The 17,652-nt window shown below is 41.3% G+C and overlaps 1 protein-coding gene across 1 annotated transcript in view; it reads right to left on the bottom strand.

Annotated features, from left to right (window-relative positions):
* The window catches only part of ATP8B4 (ATPase phospholipid transporting 8B4 (putative)), a 342,280-nt gene extending 338,778 nt beyond the window's left edge, over positions 1–3,502 (bottom strand). Inside the window, exon 1 of the mRNA XM_010809391.4 lies at positions 3,080–3,502. The gene's annotated coding sequence lies outside the window, so the exon portion shown is untranslated. The remainder of the gene's footprint in view (positions 1–3,079) is intronic.
* Between the last annotated feature and the right edge of the window lie 14,150 nt (positions 3,503–17,652).

Here is a 17,652-nt window from a genome sequence, read left to right as displayed (position 1 = left end):
CAACAAACTACCATAAAGAGAAATTAAGATAACAATTTCATTTACCATCACATGAAAAAGAATAAAATACTTCAGAAGGAGGTAAAAGACCTGTGCCCAGAAAACTATAAGATACTGATGAAAGAAACTGAAAATCACACAAACAGATGGAAAGATACACTGTGTTCACGGATTGGAAGAATGACTATTGTTAAAATGATCATATTATGCAAGGCAATCTGCAGAGTCAATGAAATCCCTATCAAATTACCAATGGCATTTTTCACAAAACTAGAATAAATTCTAAAATTTCTATGGGAACATAAAAGACCCCAAACAAAGAAAACAATTTTGAGAAAGAAGAACGAAACTGAAGAAATCACACACCTGACTTCAGACCACACTACAAAACACTATGGGACAAGCACAAAAACACTGACATTGACATACAGATAAATGGAATAGGATAGAAAGCCCAGAAATAAACCACACACTTAGGAGTTTATGTCACAGATCAACTAATGTAAGGCAAAGGAGGCAAGAATAGACAATGGAGGAAAGACAGTCTCTTCAATAAGTGGTGTTAGACAACGTGGACAGCTATGTAAAAGAATGGAATTAGAACATTCTCTAACACCATATACAAAAATTAACTCGAAATGGATTAAAGACCTAAATGTAAGACCTGAAACCACTGAACTCCCAGAGGAAAACAGGGGCAAAACACTCTGACATAAATTGTAGCAATATGTTTTGGATCTGTCTCCTAAAGCAAAGGAAATTAAAGAAAATAAACATGAGACATAATTAAATTTAAAAACCTTTGCACAGCAAAGAAAACCACTGACAAAACTAAAGACAACCTACTGAAAGCGAGAAAATATTTGCAAACGATATGACCAATAAGGGGTTAATATCCAAAATAAACACCTCATACAACTGAATATAAAAAAAATTTTTTAAATGGAGGAATGAGGAGGAGGCTCAAGAGGGAGGGGATATGAATATAATTACAACTGATTCACATTGTTTTATGACAGAAACCAACACAACATTGTAAAGCAATTCTCCACCAATTAAAAAAAAAAAATGTTTTTAATGAGCAGAAGACCTGAATAGACATTTCTCTAAAAACAACATACAGATGGCTAACAGGCACCTGAAAAGATGCCCAACATCATTAATCAGAGAAAAACAAATTAAATCCTCAATGAGATATCACCTCACACCAGTCAGAATGGCCATGATCAACAAGAACACAATTATCAAGTGTTAATAAGGGTGTGGAGAAAGGGAACCTGCATACACATTGGTGCAACCACTGTGCAAAATAGTACGATAATTCCTCAAAACACGAAAAATAGAGCTATCATATACCCAGCAAGTTCACTGCTGGCAATATATCTGAAAAAAATAAAAACACTAATTTGAAAAGATACATAAACCCCAATAGTCAAAGCATCATAATTTACAATAGCCAAGATATGGACTCAATCTACATGTCCATCAACAGATAAGTGGATAAAGAAGATGTGAGATTATGTATCGATTGATAAATACAAATATACACACAAACATACAGTGGAATAGTACTCAGTCACAAAAAGAATGGAATTTTGCCCTTTGCAGCAACACAGATGGATTTAAAGGATATGACACTAAATGAAATAAATCAGAGAAAGACAAACACTATGATATCACGTACGAGTAGAATCTAAAAAATACAACAAAACTAATGAATCTAACAAAAATAAGCAGACTCAACAGATACAAATTCATGGTTAACAGTGGGGAGAGGAATGGGGGAAGAGCAAGATAGGGGTAGGGAATTAACACGAACAAACTACTATGTATTAATATTAAAGAAATAAGATATAAGTATATATTGTACAATAGCCTTTCCTGGTGGCTCAGACAGTAAAGAGTCTGCCTGCAATGCAGGAGACCTGGGTTAGATCCCTGGGTCGGGAAGATCCTCTGGAGGAGGGCATGGCAACCCACTCCAGTATTCTTGTCTGGAAGATCCCCATGGACAGAGGAGCCTGGTGGGCTACAGTCCATGAGGTCACAGAGTCAGACACAACTGAGTGACTAAGCACACACACACACATATTATACAACACAAATATAACCAATATTTCATAATAACTTTCAATGGAGTATGCTGCTGCTAAGTCGCTTCAGTCGTGTCCGACTCTGTGCAACCCCATAGACGGTGGCCCACCAGGCTCCCCCGTCCCTGGGATTCTCCAGGCAAGAACACTGGAGTGGGTTGCATTTCCTTCTCCAATGCATGAAAGGGAAAAGTGAAAGTCGCTCAGTCGTGTCCGACTCTTTGCGACCCCATGGTCTGCAGCCTACCAGGCTCCTCCGTCCATGGGATTTTCCAGGCAAGAGTACTGGAGTGGGGTGCCATTGCCTTAGTATAACCTACAAAAAATTTGAATCACAATGTTGCACACCTGAAACTAATATTGTAAACCAACTATATCTCAATTTTTAAAAGTCTATGTCCAGCCAAACAGCCCACCATGCATAAGAGAACTCAAAGACATTTCAGACAGACAGGTTCTAAGATAAATTAACTCCCACGCTCCCTTTCTGGGAAAAATAAAATAAAAATAAATTTGTTAAGGCAATTCTAATGTGCAGGCAGCTTGGGAAGTACAAACGTTTTACAAAAGGACTGATGCCTCTCATTCCATTATTAGACTGTCCTCAAAAGAGCGAAAAGCCACCAGCATCGTTTAGAACTCCACCACAGAAGGAACTGTGGGTCAAAAATCTCCACCCCAGTATCTGTGAGCCCCTGGACACTCCGGGTTCACACCTCCTCCCAGGCCCCACCTCTTTTGGTTTTCTAACCCCCTTTTCCTAAAAGCTGCCTCTACTCCATCCCTTGGGGTTCTGCCCTTCTCCAAAACCAACTGCAGCAAGAGCAGCCAATCCTCTGCCTCTTCCGGCTTGGCTATCCTTGTAGATAATTAGCACACAGGCCACTTCCCTTTTAAGGCATGTTAACTGATGGTTACCACAAAGGTAGGTGGGAGGAGAAAAAAGTAGGGGAGAGAAAAAGGTTCCAGACTCCCCAACGCCTTACCGTCACAAACTTGGTTCATGGATTTGGCTTCCCACCAGAGAGAGGAGCCAGAAGGAAATTACAGTGGTGAAGAGCTGATGGCGTCAAGATGGCACCCGTGGGAGGAAGATGGACTCCCGGCCTCACAGGAGACGCACTGACTCTGCTGCTATACGGGAAACAACTTCCTCTCCCCCCTCCCCCCCAAAAAAACCCTAAAAACTGTCTAACAACTCCTACACATCAGGCAGAAGCAGGGAAGGCCCACACGAAAGCGGGTAGGAGGGCCTGGGTTGCAACTCTGCCATGAATCCTACCTCCGGTGCTGCAGAGCCCAGAGTTGGGAGGGAACTCAGACCTGGAGCTTCTCCCTGAGGAGTGAAGGGTTTGAACCCCATATCTGGCACCCCAACTTTTTAAGATTTGTGCCTTAGAGACCAGCCCCCAAAACACCTGGCTTTGAAAACCAAGCAAAGTCCCGCCCAGGAATCCCACAAGGCAATGGGGGAAGCCAGAAGCAGCTCTTAAAGGCCCCGTGGGCTCGGGCTCACCGGGAGGTGCTCAGATCTGCTGTGAATGAGACTCACCTGCTAATTCTAAAGCTTCTGCTTGAGAGACAGGCATCTAACTGAGCACACTTGAGCTTACGGGCAGCATGCTGAGCTCTCCCTCTGCCTCACTCTAGCCAGTGAGTGTGATCTTGTTCTCCTTTTCCCACCAAGCACCATCTCTCTGCCTCATCCCAGCTGGTGGGTGTCAACGTCACACTACCCACTCCGCTCCAGAGCCCCACTGCCCCTACAGGGGACCTCTTACTCACATTTGATGGCCCAGTTTTTGTGGCTGCCACAAGGGGATTCACTTGATCACCTGTTTCTGGAGGGCAGGGGGCTTTCAACCCCGGGTCTCATGGGACAGGAACCGTCAGAGACAGTTCTTGACAAGCTACTACCCCCAGGGCACTGCACAGACAGCCAACTGACACACAACCCCGTCTTTCTGTGAAAGAGGCCTATTTGCTTGCCCAGGAGCTTTGGCCTAGGGGCAGGCTTCTGCTCTGGCACACTTCTAGAACCCCAAGACACTGTCTTTGCAATCTCACTCTGCCTTGCTCCAGATAGCTGGTATCTCCTAGAAAGGAGCTCGTGCCCTTGTCTAGCACGCCAGTTTTTTGTGGCTGCCACCAAGGGACACCAGAGGGTGGCCAGTTGGCTTATACCTATGGGTCCCATAGGTCTGTAACCAACAAAAGAAGACTTCTTAAACAGCTGCCATCCCCATGGCTTGGAGAGGAAACAGCAACCCACTCCAGGATTCTTGCCTGGAGAATCCCCTGGACAGAGGAGCCTATCACGCTACACAGTCCATGGGGTCACCAAGAGTGGGACACAACTGAGCAACTAACACTTTCACACTTTCATGCCTCAGCCCAGTCAGAGCTATCATGCCAGCTCATCTCAGTAGCCAGCTAGCAAGTGGGAGGCAGAGAAAGAACAGGATGAAAAGTAGGGGAATCCTGCAGTTTGATACCTGGCATAGAGTTTCTAGGCCTGTTCCCAAGCCTTCAGATATGTGGCTTTTGGCAGTAAGACTAATTTTACACTTGCCTGGCTATTGGAATGAGCCTGCAATTGGAAGATACTTAGTTCCTCTAGCCTAATAGGGTCACAAAAGACAATAAGTGATATTAAATAGTACTTTTTGTGAGATTTGCTAAATTAATCAGGGTATGGTATTACCTCTATAATTTCTGAAAATAGTTCCCAGCTCCTAATCTGAGTTAGAATGAATCCTGCTGTTTAGTTTACTTTTCAATTTTGTCCTTTTTTTAAAACTTGTTTTTAAAATCAGGCTCAGACCAAAAACTGAAAGGAGTTAAGATCATTCTTAGTAGAGAAATTTCAATTAACTTTAGGTTTAAAATACAGTCTACTGAATCTTAAAATTAGTTTTAATATTTGCCCTGTATAGCATCTTGCCTGACTTGAGAACATTTAGATGAATTCAGGCTTCCATATTGGCTCAAGGGCAAAGAATTTCACCTGCCAATGCAGGAGATTTGATCAAATCCAGGTTTGATCCCTGGGTTGGGAAGCTCCCCTGGAGAAGGAAATGGCAACCCACTCCAGTATTCTTGCCTGGAAAATCCCATGGACGGAGGAGCCTGGCAGGCTACAGTCCATGGGACTGGAAAAGAGTCAGATGTGACTTAGCCACTAAACAACAACGACAACGACTAATAGATTTATTCAGGGTCACAGCCTGTCTGTCTCTGTCTGTCTGTCTGTCTCTCTCTCTCTCTGGTATATTAGATTACTGAAAGATGAAGAGGATTCAGCATGAGATTTTTTTTAAGTTAAATTGATATGATCTGAAGAGTAAATCCATTTAAAAGATTTCTGCACTGGGCATGCTCCACAGTTCCTTCCCGGCAGGTTTATCCCTTTCTAGACTTTAGAAACCTTATTCCTAGGACGTTACTGCCATCTAGTGGAAATTGTATTAAATGCTCTCTCAAGGCAAATTTCCTTCCCTACTTTCTCTCCCACCACTCTAATCAGCCATGCATTTCTTTTTCTGTTCCTCTAACTGATAGCTGCCTCCAGTGCACCCAGAATAGAAAACGTTTGGTCAGTCACTAGGGCCGTCTTTGAAATATAGGACTTAGTGCCAACCAAACAGTTCAATCGCTCAGTCATGTCCGACTCTGAGACCCCAAGGACCGCAGCACACCAGGCCTCCCAATCGATCACCAACTCCAGGAGTCTACTCAAATTCATGTCCATCGAGTTGGTGATGCCGTCTAACCATCTCATCCTCTGTCGTCCCCTTCTCCTCCCTCCTTCAATCTTTCCCAGTATCAGGGGCTTTTCAAATGAGTCAGTTCCTCGCAACAGGTGGCCAAAGTATTGGAGTTTCAGCTTCAGCATCAGTCCTTCCAATGAACAGTCAGTCTGATTTCCTTTGGGATGGACTGGTTGGATCTCCTTGCAGTCCAAGGGACTCTCAAGAGTCTTCTCCAACACCACAGTTCAAAAGCATCAATTCTTTGGCGCTCAGCTTTCATTATAGTCCAACTCTCACATCCATACATGACTACCAGAAAAACCATAGCCTTGACTAGATGAACTTTTGTTGGCAAAGTAATGTCTCTGCTTTTTAATATACTTTCAAGATTGGTCATAACTTTTCTTCCAAGGAGCAAGCGTCTTTTAGTTTCATGGCTGCAGTCACCATCTGCAGTGATTCTGGAGCCCCCCCAAAAATAATGTCTGTCACTGTTTCCACTGTTTCCCATCTATTTGCCATGAAGTGATGGGACTGGATGTCATGATCTTAGTTTTCTGAATGTTGAGCTTTAAGCCAACTTTTTCACTCTCCTCTTTCACTTTCATCAAGAGGCTAGTTCTTCACTTTTGGCCATAAGGGTGGTGTCATCTGCATATCTGAATTTATTGATATCTCTCCTGGCAATCTTGATTCCAGCTTGTGCTTCTTCCAGCCCAGCATTTCTCACGATGTACTCTGCATATAAGTTAAATAAGTAGGGTGACAATATACAGCCTTGATGTACTCCTTTCCCAATTTAGAACCAGACTGTTGTTCCATGTCCAGTTCTAACTGTTGCTTCCTGACCTGCATACAGATTTCTCAAGAGGCAGGTCAGGTGGACTGGTATTCCCATCTCTTTCAGAATTTTCCACAGTTTATTGTGATCCACACAGTCAAACTCTTTGGTGTAGTCAATAAAGTAGGTGTTTTTCTGGAACTTTCTTGCTTTTTTGATGATACAATGGATGTTGGCAATTTGATTGCTGGTTCCTCTGACTTTTCTAAATCCAACTTGAACATCTGGAAGTTCATGGTTCATGTACTGTTGAAGCCTGGCTTGGAGAATTTTGAGCATTACTCTGCTAGCCTGTGAGATGAGTGCAATTGTGCAGTAGTTTGAGCATTCTTTGGCATTGCCTTTCTTTGGGATTGGAATGAAAACTGACTTTTTCCAGTCCTGTGGCCACTGCTGAGTTTTCCAAATTTGCTGGCATATTGAGTGCAGCACTTTCACAGTATCATCTTTTAGGATTTGAAATAGCTCAACTGGAATTCCATCACCTCCACTAGCTTTGTGTGTAGTGATGCTTCCTAAGATCCCCTTGACTTCACATTCCAGGATGTCTGGCTCTTGGTGACTGATCACACCATCATGATTATCTGAGTTGTGAAGATCTTTTTTGTATAGTTTCTGTGTATTCTTGCCACCTCTTCTTAATATATTCTGCTTCTGTTAGGTCCATACAGTTTCTGTCCTTGATTGTGCCCATCTTTACATGAAATGTTCCCTTGCTATTTCTAATTTTCTTGACAAGACCTCTAGTCTTTCCCATTCTATTGTTTTCCTCTATTTCTTTGCATTGATCACTGAGGAAGGCTTTCTTATCTCTCCTTGCTATTCTTTGGAACTCTGCATTCAGATGGGTATATCTTTCCTTTTCTCCTTTGCCTTTCACTTCTCTTCTTTTCTCAGCTATTTGTAAGTCCTCCTCAGACAACCACTTTGCCTTTTTGCATTTCTTTTTCTTGGGGATGGTCTTGATCCCTTCCTCCTGTACAATGTCATGAACATCTGTCCATAGTTCTTCAGGCACTCTGTCTATCAGATCTAATCCCTTGAATCTGTCACTTCCACTGTATAATTGTAAGGAATTTGATTTAGGTCATACCTGAATGGTCTAGAGGTTTTCCCTACTTTCTTCAATTTAAGTCTGAATTTGGCAATAAGGAGTTCGCGGTCTGAGCCACAGTCAGCTCCCAGTCTTGTTTTTACTGACTGTATAGAGCTTCTCCATCTTTGGCTGCAAAGAATATAATCAACCTGATTTCAGTGTTGACCATCTGGTGATGTCCATGTGTAGAGTATTCTCTTGTGTTGTTGGAAGAGGGTGTTTGCTATGACCAGTGCATTCTCTCGGCAAAACTCTGTTAGCCTTTGCCCTGCTTCATTCTGTATTCCAAGGCCAAATTTGCCTGTTACTCCAGGTATCTCTTGACTTCCTACTTTTGCATTCCAGTCCCCTATAATGAAAAGGACATCTTTTTGGGGTGTTAGTTCTAGAAGGTCGTGTAGGTCTTCATAGAACCGTTCAACTTTAGCTTCTTCAGCATTACTGGTCGGGGCATAGACTTGGATTACTGTGATATTGAATGGTTTGCCTTGGAAACGAACAGAGTTCATTCTGTTGTTTTTGATGTTGCATCCAAATACTGCACTTCGGACTCTTTTGTTGACTGTGATGGCTACTCCATTTCTTCTATGGGATTCTTGCCCACAATAGTAGATATAATGGTCACCTGAGTTAAATTCACCCATTCCAGTCCACTTAATTCGCTGATTCTTAGAATGTCGACATTCACTCTTGCCATCTCCTGTTTGACCACTTCCAATTTGCCTTGATTCACGGACCTAACATTCTAGATTCCTATGCAATATTGCTCTTTCTAGCATGGACTTACAGCCAACAGAACAATATTTCTATTCAGTTAAAAGTGATTTGGCAGAACCACATGTAAGAGAAAATTACAATTTAAAAATATTTGTGTGAATAAAAAATAATTTAAAAAAATGAAAAACAAAATGTATATGGTATGCTACCTTTTATAATAAAGAAGGAAAAATTTTAAAATATGTGCTTACAGGAATTCCTGAAGGTCCAATGGTTAGTGGCGCTTTCACTACCATGGATGGCCCAGGTTCAATCCCTGTTTGAACTTTGGGAACTAAAGGACTTTGGGAACTAAAGTGCTGCAAGCTGTAGGGTTCAGCCAAAAAAAATGCTTGCAGTGTTGTATATCAATTGCATCTCAATCAACCTGGGGGAAATACGTTTGCTTATTTTTAAAATGAAATGCAGAAAGAAAAAACAAGAAACTAATGGGACTGATTACCTAAAGAGAAAAGAAAGAAATGAGTAGAAAAGATACAGAAAACAATGGAAATACTCTGATTATATATTTGATTTTTGAACCCTGTAAACATTTATATTTTTTAAAGATAAAATTAAACCAACATGTTGCAGGGACTCTAAATTGAACAGAAAAAAATCAACCTGAGCATGAGAACATCAATAATATGACTACTTACAAGAAGAAAAAAACTATTACAAATAATTTTCTAATGTAAAACTAACTTTCCATCCTTAGGGAGTATTCTAAGGATAATAAGAACTGTGACAAAATCTTGAACCTGGTAAGTTTATTGTTGGCAGCAGTAGTAATTCTGAATCTAGTTTTGTGTGTATTTTAAAATGCCAAATAAATATATTGATATTGTTGGAAACAAGTTTTCCAGGAGAGATTTTTTTTAAAGTCATGGAATGGGGAAGAAGATGCAAACTGTAAGGCATTGGATTAAGAAATTGGTGGTATTATTACAAATCCATGTTTTTTAAAAGTACTTATTTCCACCTATATGGGAATAGAATCTAAAAAAGAGCAGATATATGTATGAGTGAAGTGAGTGAAGTCTCTCAGTCGTGTCCGACTCTTTGTGACCCTGTGGACTGTAGTCCACCAGGCTCCTCAGTCCATGGGATTCTCCAGGCAAGAATACTGGAGTGGGTTGTCATTTGCTTCTCCAGGGGATCTTCCCGACTCAGGGATTGAACCCAGGTCTCCCACATTGCAGGCAGACGCTTTAACCTCTGAGCCATGAGGGAAGCCTAATATATGTATACTCCAATAAAAATATTTTTTTAACTTGCAGGCATTAAATATATAATAAAAGAAATTTAAGTATGTATTTCCTAGGTTTGTCTGTTGAAAGAGCTTAGAAGCAATGAGTCGCCTGTAACAGGGAGTACACCTTATATCCTGATCTCAGTGTCCGAATGTTACAGTCCAATGGAAGGAAGCAGGGTCCCATGACAAAATAACTGACTCCAGGCTGGAGTCAGGGTAATCCTGGAACATATTCTCATTTCAGAGCATAAGAATGTGCTGAAAGGCTGATCATTCTTGTTGTTATTTAGTCACTAAGTCGTGTCCAACTCTTTTGTGACCACATATGGACTGTAGCCCACCGGGCTCCTCTGTCCACGGGATTCTCCAGGCAAGAATACTGGAGTGGATTGCCATTTACTTCTCCAGGGGATCTTCCTGACCCAGGTATGGAACCTGTGTCTCCCACCCTGGCAGGAGGCTTCTTTACTACTGAGTCACCAGGGAAGCCCCTCAACGGCTAAGGGGGAAAAATGCAAAAGGACATAGAAGCCAGCCAAGATAGACAGCAGAAAACAATTACACATTAAACTCTTTGAAAACCCATGAGTGTATACCCATCCTTAAAAAGAAAGGAAAAAAGAAATGAATGCCAATGAATGCATGCAGAAGGAATAATAAAAACAAGAGATCATTATTCTAGAACCACCTTAGGAATAATAGATTCAGGCAAGAATGATTAAAGCATGCTAAAATCATTCAGTGAAACAGTGGGGCATAAAAGAATGCTTATACAGTCTGAAAGTATCACTCCACAGTGATATAGATTTGTTACAAAGGAAAATATACCTTTACAACACATGTGGCAGCCAGCACTTTGACTAAGTGATTGAACTTAATATGGGTAAAAATCAGCAGGCTCCTCTTGATAAGACACACTGAGAAGGATTCAACATCGTCCCTGTGATATTCCTTCCCAAAATGCCTGGGCTGAATCTATTCTTAAGGAAACATCAGATAAATTCAATTGAAAAACATTGTACAAAACAACTGGCCAGGACTCCAAAAACATCAATGTCATAAAAGACTAAAAGTGACTGGAGAACTGCCCTTGATTAAAGGAGACAAAAAGAGACAGATAATTAAATACAATGTGTAATCTGTGATTGGCTCTTAGATGATTAAAATACTATGAAAGACATTATTGAAATAACTAGGGACATTTAAATAAGTAATTATCTTAGGAAATAATATTAAATATAATATCAGATCATAGAATTGTATCAATTTTAAACTTCCCATGTGTTATAATTCTATTCTAGCCAGATTAGAGAATGCTCTTTTTAGGTGATACATGACGAAGTCTTTGGGAATAAAATGTCACAAAGTCTATAACTCTCTCTCAAATGGTTTAGCATGGTCTTGTTCATTAATATGGGCTTCCCAGGTGGCTTAGCAGTAAAGAATCTGCCTGCAATGCAGAAAACGCAGGTTCGGTCCCTGGGTCAGGAAGATCTCCTGGAGAAGGAAATGGCAACCTACTCCAGTGTTCTTGTCTGGGAAATCCCATGGACAGAAAAGCATGGCAGGCTACAGTTCATGGTGCTGCAAAAGAGTCAGACACAACTGAGCAACCAAACAACAAACGTGCTCAGTTGTTCAGTCTTGTCCGATTCTTTGTGACCCCATGGACTATAGCCCACCGAGCTCTTCTGTCCATGGGATTTCCCAGGCAAGAATACTGGAGTAGGTTGCCATTTTCTACTCCAAAACAGTAAACTAACATGCATTAACAAACTAGTGTGTATCTCAAAAATATAAGAGGTCCTAAAAAATGATTCTATGCTTAGGAGAGAATGTCATGATTGGTTGCCATGGTGCCCAAAAGGTTCCTATATATTCTCTGGAGCATGTCATAAGCATGAAACATGTAGACACAAAATAGCAAGCTACAAGCTAGAAGATAAAAAGGAAATCCCAGCACCATTAGTTGAGTCAAAACTTTTCTTAGCTAGCTGACCTCCTCCCTTGCAAAGAAATGAGGACAAGATCTGTTTTTCTAGTTATGACGACTAATAGTACTTTTTAAATATTTATTTATTTGGATGCTCAGGGTCTTAGTAACAGCATGCAGGATCTTCAGTCTTCATTGTGGCATCCAGGATCAATTGCAGCATTCAAACTTTTAGTTGTGGCATGTGGGATCTAGTTCCCTGACCAGGAATCAAACCCAGGCCCCCTGCATTGGGAGTGCAGTCTTAGCCACCAGGCCACCAGGGAAGTACCATGACTAACATTGTAATGAAACAAAAGGCAAGTGTGTAGGGGTATATGTGTATGTGCTTTAAACTTTCAAGAACTCTGATCATGCCAGAGTCCACTCAGATGGGTAGGAAATAGCTGTAGAGAAGAGCTCTTTAGAGTAAAGCCACTGTAAAAAAAAAAAAAAAAAATGCGTGGGCAGTGTGAGGAACACTAGTAGAAATGGAAACTACATGAAAGAGTCAAATGAAAATGCTGGATTAAAAAAAAAACATAATACCAGGAATAAATAATTATTTAGATAAGCTTATCACAGCTGAGGGGGAAACTCAATATATGAAGATAGGTCAAGAAATTCCCCCAATTGAAACACAAAGAATTAAAAAAAGAATGCATAAAAAAGTGTTGAAAAGTGTCAGATGGCCCAGTAAATGAGTAACTGGAGCCATAGAGGGAAAGAGTAAAAACTTAGGGCAGAAGAAATATTTGAAGAGATAATGACAAAAAATTTTCCAAAATTATGAAAGACACCAAACCATAGATCAAAATTTCATAGAACCCCAAATAAGATAAATTAAATACCATACACACACACACACACACATACACACCAGTAGTCTGATTACTAAAAACTAAAGATAAAGAAAAAATCATGAAGATAGCCAGAAAAAAAATCAATTACATACAAAAAAAAAAAACACACACACACAAAGATACGGAATAAAGGAGTCATGCTCAATCCTATTTGTGTACTCACTGTACAGACTCTAGATATCGTCAGCTACCTCGAAGGAGGAAGAAGTATAGTCACAGATTACTGGACAGTAGGAAAAAGGGAGGATGGGAGCATGCCCTGCAGCTTGGAAGGCATATTTGTGCAGTAGTTCACTTGCATGGTCTTTGGGGACAGACAAACTTTAATTCCATCCTGAATGTCATTGACCAGTCGTGTTCAGTTTTCCTGTCTATCAACCAGAGATAATGAGGTATACTCTGGATGGGCACTAAGAGAACTATGCTATGCTATGCTATGCTAAGTCGCTTCAGTCGTGTCCGACTCTGTGCGACCCCATAGACGGCAGCCCACCAGGCTCCGCCGTCCCTGGGATTCTCCAGGCAAGAATACTGGAGTGGGTTGCCATTTCCTTCTCCAATGCATGAAAGAGAAAAGTGAAAGTGAATTGGCTCAGTTGCGTCCGACTCTTAGCGACCCCGTGGACTGCAGCCTACCAGGCTACTCTGTCCATGGATTTTCCAGGCAAGAGTAGTGTGGGGTGCCATTGCCTTCTCCGACTAAGTAGACATAAAGCGCTCAACAGAGGGTCTGGCATAAAGTCAGTGCTCCGAATTGCAAGCTGAATTATTAGCATAAGTTTTGCACCTATGTCTTAATGAAAACTTCCAAGCAAGTGCAGAGGCTTCAATAAGCTGTCTTGGACTCATCTCAGTGGTCTACTTCTATCTCCTCCCTGCAATATTTTCAACATAGTCTGTGATCAGACCTAACAGCTTTATGTCCAAAAAGCTTTCAAGGAAAATCCAAACTCTTCTACTTGCCATTCATGGTAATTTCTATGCTTTCAGTCATTCCTACTAAATGATGTAACTTAAATTCATCATGGACTACTCTCTTCAATAGAAAGTACATTCTTTCATCTTTGAAGATTCTAAGCAAAATTTATATATGACCGCATGTTACTAGGGGTTTCCAGGTGGCTCAGTGGGTAAAGAATCTGCCTGCAATATAGGAGACCCAGATTCAATCCCTGGGTGGGGGAGATCCCCTGGAAAAGGAAATGACAACCCACTCCAATATTCTTGCCTGATAAATCCCATGGACAGAGGAGTCTGAAGGGCTACTGTCCATGGAGTGGCAAAGAGTCAGACATGACTTAGTGACTAAACCATCACCACCAAGTTACTAACAGCAATTGCCTCTAAGAGAATCTGAGGGACTTGGGTTCAGGATAGGAGGAGCATTTACTTTGCACAATTTTCTACTCGGACTTTTACTATTCTTATTTTTTTAACCCTGCTTATGTGCTATTTTAAAATAAAAATGATCTTTAAAATTACCAGGAGATAAAAGAAATACAGCAGTTAGAAACTATGCACACCAGAAGGCAACAGTGATATCTTGAAAGTACCAAAAAGATTAGAACTCTTCATACCAGAATTCTTTACCCAGTGAAAATACCATTCAGAAATGAAGGTTAAATAAAGACTTTTTCAGAAAAACAAAAGCTGAAAGAATCTATTTCCAGAAGACCTATAGTTCAAGAAATGTTAAGGAGAAGTTCTTCAGACAGAAGGACCATGATACCAAACTTGGATCTATACAAATAATCTTTCCACATAAGTATGGCAATTATAATTTACTAGTGAATAGAAGGTAGTTACCCATAACTGCTGTATATAGTAGTCAGAACTCAGTAGAGACATTGCAATCTGAACAAATGGAAGAGAAACATAAGACAAGCCAATTAATATGTAAGGTTGCAGTCTCCCCTGGAGGCATGGGTTTGAATCCCACTGGAAATGGCAACCCACTCCAGTACTCTTGTCTGGAAAACTCCATGGATGGAGAAGCCTCATAGGCTACAGTCCATGGGGTCACAAAGAGTTGGACACGACTGAGCAACTTCACTTTCTTTCTTTTCTTTCTGACAAGACTATCTTTAGGGCTTCCCAGGTGGCACTAGTGGTAAAGAAATCACCTGCCAATGCAGGGGACACAGAGATGCAGTTTCAGTCCCTGGGTCAGGAAGATCCCCTGGAGAAGGGCATGACAGCCCACTCCAGTATTCTTGCCTGGAGAATCCCATGGACAGAGGAACCTGGCGAGGCTACAGACCATGGGGTCGCAAAAAATTGGATACAACTGAAGTGACTTAGCACGCACACATGCACACCATGCCCATAGTCCCTTTACAGGAAAAACTGCCAAGTTTCCACAGCTGAGTACCTATACAGTGACGGTATTTTGAATTGGGAGACTCCATCCCCCTCTCTCTTCCCACCTCCATGCATCTCCATGAATAAACAGAGCTGACTGGACCAAGACCCTGCACTTTATTCAACTGCAGTTATCTATAGGCTGGACAGCAACCTATGGATATTTGCTTTAAGAATTCTATACGATTGTGTATACAAGTGATTTGTTTGGGCTACCAGATTGTTATCTCAAGAATATGAGCTAGATATTTGGTGTCTTGTAATAACCTATAATGGAAAAGAATCTTAAAAAAGAATAGATACATGTATAACTGAATCACTTTGCTATATAGCTGTAACACTGTAAATCAACTATACTTCAATAAAAATATGAATATAAAAAAAGATGAGCTATAAAATTAGGGGTGTAATTGAGCAAGAAGAGAGCCCATACTGAAAGATTTGCAGGGAGAAGAAAATAACCACATGATATAAAGTAATAGAAGACACCATTTGAAGTAGAATCCATGCAGTGGGCTGCGGGGCAATAATTTGAAGATCTGAGAGTTTGTGGGAGGAGCACCATTTAACCCACAACACTTTATATACCAGTGCCTATAGGAGTCATAAAACTGGGGGTGTAGTCCCTACTCCACAACTGACTTGCCGTATCTGACCTTCAGTACATTGGCTAACCTCCCTGGATCTCAATTCACTGACTTGAAATAAGAATAATAATATCTGCCCTACCAGTTTCACTGTGAAATAGTGTTCACCTAGTACACTTTAAATAAATGCTAAATGAATAAATTAGCAAGTGAATGACTGAATAACTGAATTCATGTGGAGGTATTAAGTGTGCCATATCAAAACAGATTTGGAACTCACCAGAAGGTAAGGGCTGAATATTTAGACTTGGGAGCCCTCATCATCAAGAGGAATAGATGAGGCTACCTAGAGAGAAGGAGACAGAGAGAAGAAAGAGTTCCAGAAAAACATCTATTTCTGTTTTATTGACTATGCCAAAGCCTTTGACTGTGTGGATCACAAGAAACTGTGGAAAATTCTGAAAGAGATGGGAATACCAGACTACCTGACCTGCCTCTTGAAAAACCTATATGCAGATCAGGAAGCAACAGTTAGAACTGGACATGGAACAACAGACTGGTTCCAAATAGGAAAAGGAGTACGTCAAGGCTGTATATTGTCACCCTGCTTATTTAACTTATATGCAGAGTACATCATGAGAAACGTTGGACTGAAAGAAGCACAAGCTGGAATCAAGATTGCTGGGAGAAATATCAATAACCTCAGATATGCAGATGACACCACCCTTATGGCAGAAAGTGAAAAGGAACTAAAGAGCCTCTTGATGAAAGTGAAAGAGGAGAGTGAAAAAGTTGGTTTAAAGCTCAACTTTCAGAGAACTAAGATCATGGCATCTGGTTCCATCACTTCATGGCAAATAGATGGGGAAACAGTGGAAACAGTGTCAGACTTTATTTTTGGGGGGCTCCAAAATCACCGCAGATAGTGATTGCAGCCATGAAATTAAAAAACGCTTACTCCTTGGAAGGAAAGTTATGACAAACCTAGATAGCATATTAAAAGCAGAGACATTACTTTGCCAACAAAGGTCCTTCTAGTCAAGGCTATGGTTTTTCCAGTGGTCATGTATGGATGTGAGAGTTAGACTGTGAAGAAAGCTGAGCACCAAAGAATTGATGCTTTTGAACTGTGGTGTTGGAGGACTCTTGAGAGTCCCTTGGACTGCAAGGAGATCCAACCAGTCCATCCTAAAGGACATCAGTCCTGGGTGTTCATTGGAAAGACTGATGCTGAAGCTGAAACTCCAGTACTCTGGCCACCTCATGCGAACAGTTGACTCACTGGAAAAGACCCTGATGCTGGGAGGGATTGGGGGCAGGAGGAGAAGGGGACGACAGAGAATGAGATGGCTGGATGGCATTACCAACTCGATGGACATGAGTTTGGGTAAACTCTGGGAGTTGGTGATGGACAGGGAGGCCTGGTGTGCTGCAATTCATGGGGTTGCAAAGAGTCAGACACAACTGAGCGACTGAACTGAACTGAATCAGAAGGTTATGGGAACATTCCTTTCGTGTGAAGTCTACATGAAAGTCCAATGTGTGAAAAATACACACAGAGCTCCTCTGTCTGGAGCTAGATAAGGTCCAAGAGCCCTAGTCCCTGCTCTGTAATCACTTCTCAGCAGCTCCTCAGAAGTCCTCAGGCTCCGCTGAACAGTTGGGAAACCACTGGGTTAAATCAGTGGTTCCTAATGTGTAGTCCCTGGACTGTCAGCTATAGCATTTCTGGTAACTTCTTAGAAATGTGAATTCTTTGGCTCCACCCAAGAATGAATCAGAAATTCTGGAGATGAGGCTTAGCAAGCTGTGTTTTAGCATGTTGTCCAGGTAATTTTGACACTCATAAAGTTTGAGAACCATGTAATAGGAAGGCAGACCGTCTGCCTTTGAGGACTTCCCTCGTGGCTCAGTGGTAAAGAATCTGCCTGCCAATGCAGGAGACATGGGTTCAATCCCTGATCCAGGAAGATTCCACATGCCTCAGAGGAACTAAGCCCATACACCACAGTGATTGAGCCTGTGCTCCAGAGCCCAGGAGCTGCAACAAGAGAAGCTACTGCAATGAGAATCCTG

This window comes from Bos taurus, chromosome 10 (genome assembly GCF_002263795.3).
Source record: "Bos taurus isolate L1 Dominette 01449 registration number 42190680 breed Hereford chromosome 10, ARS-UCD2.0, whole genome shotgun sequence".
In the NCBI taxonomy this organism is placed as follows: Eukaryota; Metazoa; Chordata; class Mammalia; order Artiodactyla; family Bovidae; genus Bos; species Bos taurus.
The sequence above is the reverse complement of the archived record's forward strand: the minus strand, read 5'-3'. Positions and strand labels throughout refer to the sequence as shown.